Source organism: Hippopotamus amphibius, chromosome 15 (assembly GCF_030028045.1).
Source record: "Hippopotamus amphibius kiboko isolate mHipAmp2 chromosome 15, mHipAmp2.hap2, whole genome shotgun sequence".
Taxonomy (NCBI): Eukaryota; Metazoa; Chordata; class Mammalia; order Artiodactyla; family Hippopotamidae; genus Hippopotamus; species Hippopotamus amphibius.
In genome coordinates this window covers 8,303,170-8,317,281 of record NC_080200.1, presented here as the reverse complement: position 1 = coordinate 8,317,281, position 14,112 = coordinate 8,303,170, and the positions used below count along the sequence as shown (strand labels likewise).

General features: G+C 46.0%; 1 non-coding gene and 1 pseudogene across 1 annotated transcript; both read left to right on the top strand.

Moving 5' to 3' along the window:
- Nucleotides 1–3,558: 3,558 nt before the first annotated feature.
- Nucleotides 3,559–4,347, top strand: LOC130836864 (transmembrane protein 230-like; annotated as a pseudogene).
- A 7,591-nt stretch (nt 4,348–11,938) lies between these two features.
- LOC130837598 (U6 spliceosomal RNA) lies at nt 11,939–12,045 on the top strand. The gene has a single exon (XR_009049370.1). It is a non-coding gene; the product is annotated as a U6 spliceosomal RNA (small nuclear RNA).
- The last annotated feature ends 2,067 nt before the right edge of the window (nt 12,046–14,112 follow it).

The following is a 14,112-nucleotide window of genomic DNA, read 5'->3' as shown; positions in this document are numbered from 1 at the left end:
TAGCGAGAATCCTGTTAGGTCAGTTTAGCAAGAATCCTCCTACCTTTGATGTCTCCGTGGACCCCTTCCCTCTGCTCTTTGGCTATCAAAGCTGGGGAGCTGTCTGCTGCATTCAGAGTTGATCCCAATGCTCTCCCCTCTTGCAATCTTCTTGCAGTGGTCCTGAATGAAGTCTAGTTTGCTGTTTTGTGAATGAAAAATATTGCCTGCCATATCAGTAAAAAAAAAAGGATGCTGTAGCCATCACACTATGATACTGAGTGGGGCCCTGGGGGCTCCTGGGCACGAAGCCTTTCTGTGTCCCCTGTTTCTTTGATTATAGGAAAAGAGCCTTCATTCAGTCTCCATGACCTTCCCTGAGTTCCAATGGGCAGATTCAAGCAGTTGTTAATTAATGAAGGGAGGGGTTGCACGAGACCTGGGAGAAAGAGTCTAGAGCAGCCTTGGGGCAGGTCCTGTTTCCCCAACAACAATGCACACAACAATATCTTTGAGCTATTTTGCAGAAGTTGAAACCCCCTCCAGGTGCGAGAAGTTAATGATTAAGGAGGGTACGCTGCCCACAAGCATGTAGACCCCAGACCAGTTGGACCTGAAGGTTGATGTTGCTGCCACCTACTTACCTCACCACCCGCCCATCAGAAGAATGCAAGACTGTTATTGCCTTGATCCTTATCGCCTACTCCTGACCACGAGCCCCAACTAGAAGACCTCTCCCTATTCCCCAGAGAGGGGGGCACAGTTCCTGAGGCTCTAGCCTACTGTGTTCCCCCTTTGCCTGGCAAAGTAATAAAGTATTCCTTTCTACTCCTCCAAAGCTCTGTCTCCATATTTCTTTTCAGCATCGGTGAACAGAGGCCAGGTTTTTCTCAGGAACAACTATAGCCACCCAGATGATGAGCCCTGAGGGAACTCAGGATTGAAACAGGATGCCCACCATCAAGCGAATAGCCACTGCACTCACTGCCCCCCCACCCCCCCCACCAACTGGTGCACCCTGAGGAGACTCAGGATGAGAAAGCCTAGGATACTGGCCCCAGATAGCTGAGGTGCTTATCAAAAGAATGATTTCAGTGAGCCCAGACTCTCATTTTCCCATACACAGAAAAGCGCTAAATTCCTTAACTTGAGGTATCCTGCTTTCTGTAATTAACAATAATCTGGACTTCCCAGGTGGCGCAATGGTTAAGAATCCGCCTGTCAATGCAGCGGACACGTATTCAATCCCTGGTCCAGGAAGATCCCACATGCCAAGGAGCAACTAAGCCCATGAGCCACAACTAATGGGCCCACGTGCCACAACTACTGAAACGCTCGCATCTAAAGCCTGTGCTCTGCAACGAGACGCCAACGCAATGAGAAGCCTGCGAACCACAACGAAGAGTTATCCCGGCTTGTCGGAACTAGAGAAAGCCTGTGCGCAGTAATGAAGACCCAACACAGCCAATAAATAAAAATAAAATAAATTTATTAAAAAAAAAACCCAATAATCTTTTGATGTTCCGAGTACCTGGTCTTTGTTGCAAAAACTTCTGTATCTCCTGGCTCCCCCCTTGCCTCTTCAGAGCAGTCTCTCAGAGTCATTTTCGATGCTGTGTCCCAGACTTAAGTCTTCAGTTTTGTCTGCCCAATAAAATATAACTCTCAGCTTTTAGGTTGTGCATTTTTTTTTCAGTATGCAGTTTTTAACAAATGTCAGAATAATTTTTTTTCTTTAACAGAGGCTAACTTTCCCAGGTCCCAAAGCACAAAAGAGTAGAGCCAGGTTTATTTCTGAAGTTGGAGCCATAACTGCTGTGGCCAAGGGCACGTGGCTACTCATCTCAGTCTGAGAAAATATGGGGAAAAACAGACTCTTCTTCATAGAGCAGCTACGGAGATTCAATGTGAAGTTGTAGACAGAGACTTAGCCTAGCACCTGGAGAGTAGTGAGTGCTGAGAACATGGGGACTGGGAAATCAACAGTGATTCATCCTGAAAAGGGAATAATTTGCAACTGGGGAAAAAAAAAAAAGAGGAGCTCTACTGATATGGAGACATCTCCAGAGTGTCTATCTATTTCATAACTGAGAATGAAATATATAGAATAAAGAGAATGTACTATATTTCCTTGTGCCTGCTCAGCCCACCTATGGAAGGACTCAAGAGAAACATAGAAATATTGGTTAGTTCAAGGAAAAAAATTTCAGAAAATCTCAGGAGGGAATTACCTGGTGGTCCAGTGGTTAGGACTCTGTGCTTCCACTGCAGGGGGCACGAGTTCAATCCCTGCTGGGGGAAGTAGGATCCCACATGCGGCAAGGTGTAGTAAAAAAAAAAGAAAAAACAAAAACAAACAAAAAAACAGCAAACCCCAAAACTCAGGAAAGAAATCTCACATTTCTCTCACACCCACATTTGGTTCATCAGCAAAATCTCACCCTTCCTGGTCCAGCCCCCATCATCACTTGCCTGGACCAATGCAGTTGCTTCTATCCTGCTCAGAGGCTCCTCCCCTTGCCCCGCCCACCCCACCCCTTTGTCTATCCTCCCTGCATCACGCACAGGGCGTCTGTGAGCATCTGATTACAATCTCTTATCCTTCATAGACATGGGTGATCAGGCCCAAAGCCTGATTGTGCAGGTTACAGGGTTGTAAAACCATTTAAATGCTCAGGGGCTCTTATGCTAAGGTAAGGGCACTGATTGGGCAGGAGTGGGTCCCTGAGGTTTGGAAGGGGAATATTGGGCAGACACAGATGAGCCTGAGAAAGGGACTTCCCTGGTGGTCCAGTGGCTAAGACTCTGCACTCCCAATACAGGGGGCACGGGTTCAAGTCCTGGTCAGGGACCTAGGATTCCACATGCTGCACAAGGCAGTCAAAAAATAAAGGATGAGCCTGAGAACTTTGACTCCATCAGTCCACTTGTCTGAGGGAGCTGGCCCTTCCATGTGTGATATTTTGATGTAACAAGACATAGATATTTGGCCTTCATCTCTGATTCCTGGCACAGAACTTTGAAAACTCCTGAAACTTCCTGAGTTGAAAGAAGGGACAGCATCATGTTTTGTTATAGTGTTTGCCTTTAGTCCCTGGTTCCTGGCTCAGAGTTCCTGAAACCCTTGGAACTTCTTGAGTGATAGAGGTGAGAAGAACATCTTTTGTTTTTCATAATAAGCCTGTCCAACCATACCTGCGTTTCCACTAATGAGGCGACTCATGGATGGACCTGGAGATTCTCTTACTAAGTGAAGTAAGTCAGATAGAAAGAGATAAACATCATATGATATAACTTATATGAGGAACCTAAAAAGATACAAATGAACTTATTTACAAAACAGAAACAGATTCACAGATTTAGAGAAGGAACTTAGGGTTACCAGCGGGGAAGTGTTAGGGAGAGGGACAGTTTGGAAATGACATGTACACACTGCTATATTTAAAGTGGATAAATATACCTACTTTATTCATATATAGGGGAGGCTGGCGTGTCATGAGGACTTGGGCATGCCTGCTGTCAACCATGAGCGAGCTGTCGCCCTGGCCTGAGCTCCAACTGTAGCTGTGTCAGTGTGTAATGATGCCTTCTCTTACCAACCTGGCTAGTGGAATCCTCAGTAGTAAAGTGAAGTAGTCAAGGCTCTCCAGTACAGACGATTGCCACACTGAACTTCAATTTAAGAAAGGCCCTCCTTCTCAATTATATCTCAATAAAAGTTCTTAAAAAAAAAAGAAAAGAAAGGCCCTCCTAAGATTCCATATGAAGCCATTGCACTTGCTACAGTCTTGTTTTGTTTTCATTTTGGGGTTTTTTTTTTTGGTGTTTTGTTTGTTTGTTTTGGCTGCGTTCGGTCTTAGTTGCTGTATGCAGGCTTTTCTCTAGTTATGCTGCCACCACCATTTTTAGAGTTGAGTATTCTCTAGTTATGGCAAGCAAGGGCTACTCTTCGTTGTGGTGCAAAGGCTTCTCATTGCTTTTCTTGTGGAGCATGGGCTCTGGGCGCGTGGGCTTCCGTAGTTGTGGTGCACAGGCTTAGATGCTCCTTAGTTGCATCACGCGGCATGTGGGATCTTCCTGGACCAGGGATGGAACCATGTCCCCTGCATTGGCAGGCACATTCCTAACCTCTGCGCCACCAGGGAAGTCCTACAGTGCTGTTTTTGATTGGCGCCTTTCTCATTGTCACAGGCTCCCTTCTGCTGGCAGGCTCTATCAGCAAAGCAGGGGGCAGACCAGGCCGTCCCCGTCCTCATCATTGGCATCCTGGTGTTCCTGCCAGGATTTTACCACCTGCTCACTGCCTACTATGCATCCAAAGGCTACCGGGGATGCTCCTACGACGACACTCCACACTTTGATGACTAGCATCCACCTCAGCCCTGGAGAAAAGAGTCACAGGTGGGACTGAGCTTAGCGTTAAGACATTGAGCAGACTCTACGGCTAAGGGCTAAGGAGTGGTGCGATTTGTAGATGTTTAACAAAACAGTGGCCAGATTTTATGGGCCCATCCTGAAGACATTAACGGAGCTTACAGCTAGCCGTGTTATTAGGGCCTTTTCTATTTTTCATCTCCTGGCCCTGGCAAGAGCTCCTGACAAGTTTTTCCACATGAATACGTACCATGGAAGAGTAGCAGTGTTAAGTGTATGGGAAAGTGGGACGTTAGTCTGTAGTGGAAAGTGTCTCTGCCACCACCCTTTTTAGAGTTGAGCATTTCTAAATAATTCTCATTCTCAGTATGTTCTTGTGGCAAATGGAAGAATGAAGTATGTCAGATTTCTTATTACTAAGTAATTTACTTTGAAAATATCTCAGTGTCTTATCCCCATACTCTAACTCTATGTTCTAGTGGAAGAGTTCGGCAAAATCAAGTATCAGTGTGGTGCATCTATAAAAAATAAATATAAATAAATAAATAAAGTAGATAACCAACAAGGATCTACTGTATAGCACAGGGAACTCTGCTCAATACTCTGTAATAACCTAAATGGGAAAAGAATTTGAAAAAGAATAGATACATGTGTATATATAACTGAATCACTTTGCTGTACACCTGAAACTAACACAACACTGTTAATCAACTATACTCCAATATAAAATAAAAATCTAAGGGACTGCCCTGGCGGTCCAGTGGCTAAGACTCTGATCTCCCAATACAGGGGGCCCTGGTTCGATCCCTGGTCAGGGAGCTAGATCCCGGCGTCATGCAATGAAGAGTTTGCATGCCACAACGAAGATCCTGTGTGCCACAACTAAGACCCGGCACAGACAAATAAATAAATAACTATTTAAAAAATTAAAATTAAAAAAAGAGAAAACTTTCATGAGCTTCACTCATGGGCCCAGTTTTTTGTTTTTTTGTTTTTGACATACAATAAACTGCATATATTTAAAGTGTACAATTGGATATTTTTTTTCTTATTAGTAATGTATATATGGCAATCCCAATCTCCCAATTCATTCCCATCCAACCCTCCCAACAGCCCCTCCTCCCACTTTGCCCACTTGGTGTCCATATGTTTGTTCTCTATATCTGTGTCTCTATTTCTGCCTTGCAAACCACTTGATTTGTACCATTTTTCTATATTCCACACATATATGTTAATATGCGATATTTGTTTTTCTCTTTCTGACTCACTTCACTCTGTATGACAGTCTCTAGGTCCATCCATGTCTCTACAAATGTCCCAATTTCATTCCTTTTTACAGCTGAGTAATATTCCATTGTATATATGTACCACATCTTCGTTATCCATTCATCTGTTGATGGGCATTTAGGTTGCTTCCGTGTCCTGGCTATTGTAAATAGTGCTGCAATGAACATTGGAGTGCATGTGTCTATTTGAATTATGGTGTTCTCTGGGTATATGCCCAGGAATGGGATTGCTGGGTCATATGGTAACTCTATTTTTAGTTTTTCAAGGACCCTCTATACTGTTCTCCATAGTGGCTGTATCAATTTACATTCCCACCAGCAATGCAAGAAAGTTCCCTTTTCTCCACACCCTCTCCAGCACTTACTGTTTGTAGATTTTCTGATGATGCATGGGCCCAGTTTTAAAGAAAGAACAATAATAAAACAAACCAAATATGCAGGCCAAGAAATAAACCCTCACCACCTCCCAGAAGCTCCTCATTCTGAATCAGCAAGCCCATCTCCCTGTCCCCTTCCCCGCTATATTTTTCTGAGCAGCCTTTCTGACAGTCTGACATTTCACTGGGAGTTTCTTTGAGCACTGATCTGAATGCCTGGCTTCCATTCTAGATGTCAGCTCCGTCAGGGTGGGATCTGTCTGCTTCTCCATGGTGTCCTCAGCGTCTGGCACCCAGGAGGTGCCAAGAAGCTGGTGGAGTGAATGATCGCGGGAGACGTCTAGGCCCGGGCTGCTGTTCTGCCTCGCTGCGGAAGGGCTGGCCATGGCCTTCCGACCTCAGCTTCCTCTTTGCCACTAGGAGCGCAGCAGCAGGAAACCAAGTGTTCCAGGTTCTTCAACAGCCAGCCTCTGAGCGAGGTAGGGCGGCCTCTGCTGGGCCTGGAGGCTGGACCACAGAGGGCGGGCTGGGCCTGAGACCTGCTGTCTGTAACCCCAAGAGGGACCAACAGGAGATGTAGGTGGGGTGATATGGTCATAAACTCAGTTTTAACAATAAACTCTAAGAATAGTTCACATTTTCCCAGCCTGGATGTTGGCTGAGCCCAAGGCTGGGTGTGAGGATTCTCTGAGCTCTCTCGGGTTCTTTTATTTTATTGTTTTTTGTTTGCTTGGTTTTTCGTGGGGTGTTTTTAGGTTTGGTTTTTTTGGGGGGAGGGGCTGCGTTGGGTCTTCGTTGTGGTGCATGGGCTTCTCATTGCAGTGGCTTCTCTTATTGCAGAGCACAGGCTCCAGGGTGTGTGGGCTTCAGTAGTTGCAGCATGTGGGCTCAGTAGTTGTGGCTAGAGTTCTCTACAGCCCAGGCTCAATAGTTGTGGCACACGGGCTTCATTGCTCCTCGGCATGTAGGATCTTCCTGAACCAGGGATTGAACCCGTGTCCCCTGCATTGGCAGGCAGATGCTTAACCACTGCGCCACCAGGAAAGTCCCCCTCTCAGGCTCTTTTAAAGTGGAACCAGCACCTCACTTGACAGCTGAAGAAAAACAGGCCACGGAGGCCACTGGAAAGGTTCACATGCTGCCCCTAAGGCCTAACGCCTCTTTCCCAAACTCCTACTCACAGGTGGGGTCCAGCCCCAGCAAGGAGCCTCCAGGTTACCCCACCAACCATGGGGATTTGTCTAGGACTAAGGGGGGTTCCCAGGCAAGGGACTTTCCAGGTTAAAATTGTGACAGTCCTGGGCACACTGAGACTACTGGTCACCCTGCCCCAGTGGGTTTTTTTTAGAAGGAAGCTATAATTGGGGAATTCCCCAGGAGGCCTGCTGAGATCTTCATAGAGCTCCTGCCAAACCAGGAAAAAGTCAAGAGCTGCTAAATGGAAAATAAAAATCCCTTTGTGTCCTTTTGAATGGGAGGGTTCAGGAAACAGTCAGCCCACTCCCCAAAAACAGCCATGAGGTCCCTTGGGAATCCTGCCAAGGAAATTCCTCACCCTGGTGTGTGTGTGAGCTCATGGCCTCTAGAACATTTTCATAAGTAACCGCAGATAAGCACATTCTGTTCTGATCTCCAGAGGAAACAGAGGAGTTACACACATGAAGGCTGGAGGCAGAAGGTCAGTGTGATCCCAAGTGGTCCCTCAACCTCACCTTGCCTCAGTTTCTTCTTCTGCAAAATGGGCTAATTGGAATCCCAAAGTCAGAGGTGTGTGTCGGGATCAACAAATGAATTAATATACGTAAAGAGCCAGGCACAGAGCAACCACCATTATCTTATTCATTTCAAGATATTTCTCAGAGATCTTTCTTACATTTCCACTGGGTATAGATCTATTTGATGGAATTTTAAAATTTATTTATTTTTTGCTGAGCCATGCTGCTTGTGGGATCTTAGTTCCCTAAGAAGGGATCGAACCCACCCTTTGGCAGTGAAAGCGCAGAGTCTTAACTACTGGACCGGCAGGGAAATTCCCCGGAATTGTTTTAAAATAAAATATTTCAGGACTTCCCTGGTGGCACAGTGGTTAAGAATCCACCTGCCAGAACTTCCTAGGTGGCTCAGTGAGTAAGAATCCGCCTGCCAATGCAAGGGACACAGGTTCGATCCCTGCCCCAGGAAGATACCACATGCTGCGGAGCAACTAAGCCCGTGTGCCACAACTATTGAGACTGCGCTCTAGAGCCCGTGAGCCACAACTATTGAGCCCATGTGCTGCAACTACCGAAGCCCACGCGCCTGGAGCCCATGTTCTGCAATAAGAGAGGCCACCGCAATGAGAAGCCTGCGCACCACAAGGAAGAGTAGCCCCCACTCGCTGCAACTAGAGAAAGCCCGTGTGCAGCAACGAAGACCCAACACAGCCAATAAAATAAATAAATAAATAAATAAATATATGGAAAAAAAAAAAAGAATCCACCTGCCAATGCAGGGGACTTGGGTTCCATCCCTGCTCTGGGAAGATCCCACATGCCGAGGAGCAACTAAGCCCATGCACCACAACTACCGAGCCCAAGTGCCACAACTACTGAAGCCCATGTGCCTATAGCCCGTGCTCTGCAACAAGAGAAGCCACCGCACTGAGAAGCCCACACACCACAACGAAGACACAACGCAGGTAATAAATACATACATACATAAATACATAAATAAAAATAAATTTATAAAAGAAATATTTCGGTATCCAAAAAGGCGTAGAGATTAAAAACATCACCTAGGGGACTTCCCTGGTGGTGCAGTGGTTAGGAATCCGCCTGCCAATGCAGGGGACATGGATTCCATCCCTGGTCTGGGAAGATCCCACAGGCCCAGGAGCAACTAAGCCCATGTGCCACAACTATTGAGCCTGTGCTCTAGAGCCTGCAAGCCACAACTACTGAGCACTCCAATGAAGAGTAGCCCCAGCTCACCACAACTAGAGAAAGCCCGTGTGCAGCAATGAAGACTTAATGCAGCCAATAAACAAATAAATAAATTCATAAAATGTACAGGAGGATGTATGTAGGTTATATGCAAATGTTATGCTATTTTATATAAGGGACTTGAGCACCTGCAGATTTTGGTATCCATGGGAGCTCCTGGAATCAATCACCACAGTTACTGAGAGACAACTGTATTATTTACCCATAACAAGAAAAGAAAGAAAAAGAAAAGAAAAGAAAAGGAAGGAAGGAAGGAAGGAAGAAAGATATTGTTACATGTCAATTATACCTCAATTTTCTTTCTTTTTCTTTCTTTCTTTTTCTTTAGTTTTCTTTCTTCCTTTCTTTCTCTTTCTTTCTTTCTCTCTCTCTCTTTCTTTCTTTTATCTGCACCTCTCGGCTTACAAGATCTTCCCTGACCAGGGATTGAACCCACACCCTCGGCAGTGAAAGCACAGAGTCCTAACCACGGGACCACCAGGGAATTCCCTCTCAATTTTATAAAAATCTAAAAAAAATTGTCTGTGTGCCATCCACTCAGGCAGGAAAAAAAAAAAAAAAACCCAGTATAAGTACCTTGGGGGATCTCAGAGTTCCGAGTTCCACACTCCATTTTCATCCTTGGAGGGAAGTGGTTGTTTTCCCTTTCGCCCACTAAAGCAATGAGGAAGGGCCACTTTTCATTTACTCAGTAAGTATCTCTTGAGCACTTCCTGTATGCTCGGCCCTGTTCTAGGTCCTGGGAACACAGCAGGGAAGAGAACAGACAAAATTCCCTGCACTTGAGGCGTGACATTCTAGATGGGACGACAGCCAAGAACAAGTAAAATATATAGCGTGGCAGATGGTGACACGATATAGAAAAAGCAAAGCAGAGAGATGATGTCATTGGAGATCAGGTGGCCTGGGATCATCTTTCTGATCTGCAGGAGCTGAGGCGGAGACACCTGGATGTCAGGAGCAGGGTGTACCAGGCAGGGGGAACAGCTGAGGCAAAGGTGTGGAGGAGAAGGCTGTCCTTGAACTTGAAGTAGTTCCTATCTCCCTGCTGGGCCCTGTAACTAGCTTGCCTCTTCCGTGTTTCTGTTCATGAATTTTATCCATATTGATGTGAAGTACTCTCCTTGGTTTCACTGCAGCATTGTACACTTTTTTTTTTGTTTAATTTGGTTGCGCTGGGTCTTAGTTGCACCTTGCCAGCTCCTTAATTGCAGCACATGGGCTTCTCAGTTGTGGCAGGAAAGCTCCTTAGTTGTGGCTCCAGGGCTTCTTAGTTGTGGCATGCAAACTCTTAGTTGCAGCATGCATGTGGGAACTAGTTCCCTAACCAGGGATCAAACCCAGGCCCACTGCATTGGGAGCACGGAGTCCTATCCACTGCACCACCAGGGAAGTCCTAACATTATACACATTAATAGGCTACAATTTCTTTGTCCCTCCCCCCATGGATGGCCAGTTAAGTGAATTCCAATTTTGTGGTTTCAACGTCTCCAATAAACAAACCTATCCTATGCTTTTTTTTCTTTTTAATTTTTTGGGGATTTTTTAAAATAAGTAATTCACTCACATAGTTCCAAATCGAAAAGGCACAAAATGGTTTGAGGACAAGTTCCCACTCTGCTTCCAGCCCCCTGACACCCAACTCACTACTGAATTCAAAACATGTTTACGGTTTAGTGATTCCTCAAAAAGAGTTACCATGTGATTCAGCAATTGTACTTCTGGGTACAAAGAAAGCAGGGACTCAGAGAGATATTTGTAGATCCGTGTTCATAGCACATTATTCACATTAGCTAAAGGTGGAAGCAACCCAAGTGTCCATCGATGGACGAATGGATAAACAAAATATAGTGTATTCTACAATGGAATATTATTCAGCCAAAAAAAAAAAAAAGGACATTCTGGCCCACGCTACACTATGGATGAACCTTGAAAACACTACGCTGCGTGAAATAAGCCAGGCACAAAATTACAGATATTTTATGAGTGGGGAGTTAGGTGTTTAATGCATACAGAATTTCTCGTACTTAATACCACTGAATTGTACCCCTCAAAACGGCTAAAATGGGGACTTCTGTGGCGGTCCAGTGGTTGTGACTTTGTGCTCCCATTGCAGGGGCCGTGGGTATGATCCCTGGTTGGGGAACTAAGATCCCACATGCTGCGCTGCGTGGCAAAAAAAAAAAAAAAGGTTTAAATGATCAATTTTATGTTATGCACATTTTACCACAATTTAAAACACACAGACACACACACAGACACACACACACACAACGTGCAGCGTGCTTACTCTCTGCTGTGTTCTGAGCCCTGGGGATTTAGCCACGAGCAAACCCCAGGAATCTCTGCCTTCATGGAGCTTACATAAACCAAATAAATACTAATAAGTGGGTTTTGTGGATTTTGTTGGAAGGTGGAAGTGGTTGGCGGAAAGGAGTGGTGCAGATAAAGGGCATTGGGTGTGGGAGCGACTTGTTTAAGCTCTGTCCTCAGCACCCAGTGTAATTCCAGGCCCCCGGCAGGAATGAGCATCTGTGTCTTCAGGGCTTCCTTCTGTAGCCACGATAAAAGCACATTGCTTCACCCAGCTTCCATGTCCTTGGTTTCTGGTGGATTCTGCCGATGAGGAAGCCCGGCAGGAGATCAGAGGTGGGAGACGGACGAGGGTCCCTATCCCCTCCCTGCCCAGCCACAGCTGGGCAGTGATGGTTTCTCTGTGGCCATGTGACCTGCAAGGAGCCCCTTCTTCAGGGCTCCAGATGTCAGCAAATTCTGCTCCCTCCCCATCCCCTTTAGCCCTGTCAAAACCTCCCCACTGCTGCTAATCCTGGGTGCCTTCCGGAAAAACAACGCCCCAAAGATGTCCATGCCCTAATCCCCAGCAAGGGAGAATCAGGAATTAAGGATTCTAATCAGCTGACTTTAAGATGGGGGGATTAGCGAGCTCGCTTCAGCAGCACGTATACTAAAAATGTAAGGATACAGAAAAGATTAGCCTGGCCCCTGTGCAAGGATGACACACAAATTCGTGAATCATTCCATACTAAAAAAAAAAATGATAGGGAGATTATCTTAGCGGATTCAATGTAATCACGAAAGTTCTTAAACTTAGAAGGGGGAAGCAGAAAAAGGGGTCAGAGTGATGTGATAGAGGCTGATTCATCTTTGCCATCTTTGAAGATGGAGGAAGTGGGCTGTGAGCCAAGGAATGTAGGCAGCCCCTAGAAGCTGGAAACAGCAAGGAAATGGATCCTACTCAGAGCCTCCAGAAGGATCACAACCCTGCCAATGCCTTGATTTTAGCACAACGAGACCCATGTCAGACTTCTCACCTGCGGAAGTGTAAGGTAATGTATTTGCATTGAAACCACAAAGTTTGTGGTGATTTGTTGCAGCAGCCATAGAAAATGAATCAACATATCTGTTGGTCCTCCTGTCCTACTCACATCATCACATTTTGTTCAGTGAAACCCTTTTGAGTGGAATTCTGTTTGCTGATAAGACCCAGCCAATCCTGCTTCTGGGAACTTACTCTATAGGTGGAATGCCTGTCCTTGTGGGAAATGGTGTACAAGGGTATTTCTCGCAGCATCGCTTGTAAAAGTAGAGGTGGAAAAACCCGCAACTGTTATTTAAAAAGATAATAAATTAAAAAAAAAAAGCTGATGAAATAAATGCTGAGATGTGCACATACTGGAGCTTTCTGTCAGAGTAGAAAGAATGAGGAAGTCCTGATAGACTGATAAGGAAGGATCCGCAGGGCCACAAGTTTCACTGAAAAAAGCAAAAGACGTGTCACAGACTGCAGTGTTATGCTTTGTGTAAAAAAGGACCGGAAGGGGTAAGATTACATTTGATCTTACAAAAAAGAAACACTGGAAGGAGTCACGAGACAGCGTAGACAGTGGGTTCCTGTGGTTGGGGGCAGGGAACTGGCTAGGTGGAGGGTGAGTGGAGACAGAGCCTACTCTACTGGATATCTCCTAATATCATTTGATATTTTAAATCCTAGCCTGTGCCAGGGTGAGGCGGGTGAGGCATGAAAGCAAAGAGGCTGCCAACTCAGTAATCACGATAAACATTTTAATGTAATATTTTCCCAAAACACCATTAATGTGAAAAAAAAACCATGAACAAAATATTGAAATTTTGAGTCGAGAATCAGTAACAGTGCTAAGTTGTATTGCAGCCTGAGGTCAAACGAAATATCAGGAATATGGATTCTCTCTCTGAAAGTTTTCGTGGCAAAGAACTAACAAGTTGACGATCCTGAACAGATCCTGGATGTGTGAGGTTTATCCAGGGCCTTTGGAGGCCCGCCTCATCCCCCACAGATCCCCCACCTGCCATTCTGGTGTATATGAAAAGTGTCAGGCAATGCTGCTCAAGTTTACAGCTCGCTATTGCCCCCTGGTGGTGACCAGCTTGGGCACAAAGGCGTTTACTGAGGGTCAGGACCTCTCAGAGGTGCTGGAAATATTTTAGGACCGAGAAAGACTCCACGGTGCTGTGCCGCGGTGGTGCTCACAGCATAAAGGAGACAGCAATACACAGGTTGGCAAAGCCAGGCAGGGGAGGAAGCTGCGGGGTTGGACGTGAGGGGCGACTCAGAAGGCAGGTCGAGGGGGGCCTCTGGGAGGTGGCAGAGCCCTGGCTGGAGTGAGAGCTGCCAGGGGGGTTTGTTCTCCAGAAGAGGGGGACAGTGAGGGGGGCAGTGGGCTTCACTGGATTCTTTTTTTTTTAATTAATTTATTTTTTGGCTGCGTTGGGTCTTTGTTGCTGCACACGGGCTTTCTCGTTGTGAGCGGAGGGCTACTCTTCGTTGCAATGCACAGACTTATTGTGGTGGCTTCTCTTGTTGTGGAGCACAGGGCTCTAGGCGTGCAGGCTTCAGTAGTTGCAGCACTCGGGCTCAGTAGTTGTGGCTGGTGGGCTTTAGGGCTCAGGCTCAGTAGTTGTGGTGCACAGGCTTAGTTGGTCCGTGGGTTTTTTTTTAATATTTATCTGGCTGCACCAGCTCTTAGTTGTGGCATGTGGGATCTAGTTCCCTGACCAGGGATTGAACTCCAGCCGGCCCCCTGCATTGGCAGTGCAGAGTCTTAACCGCTGGACCAC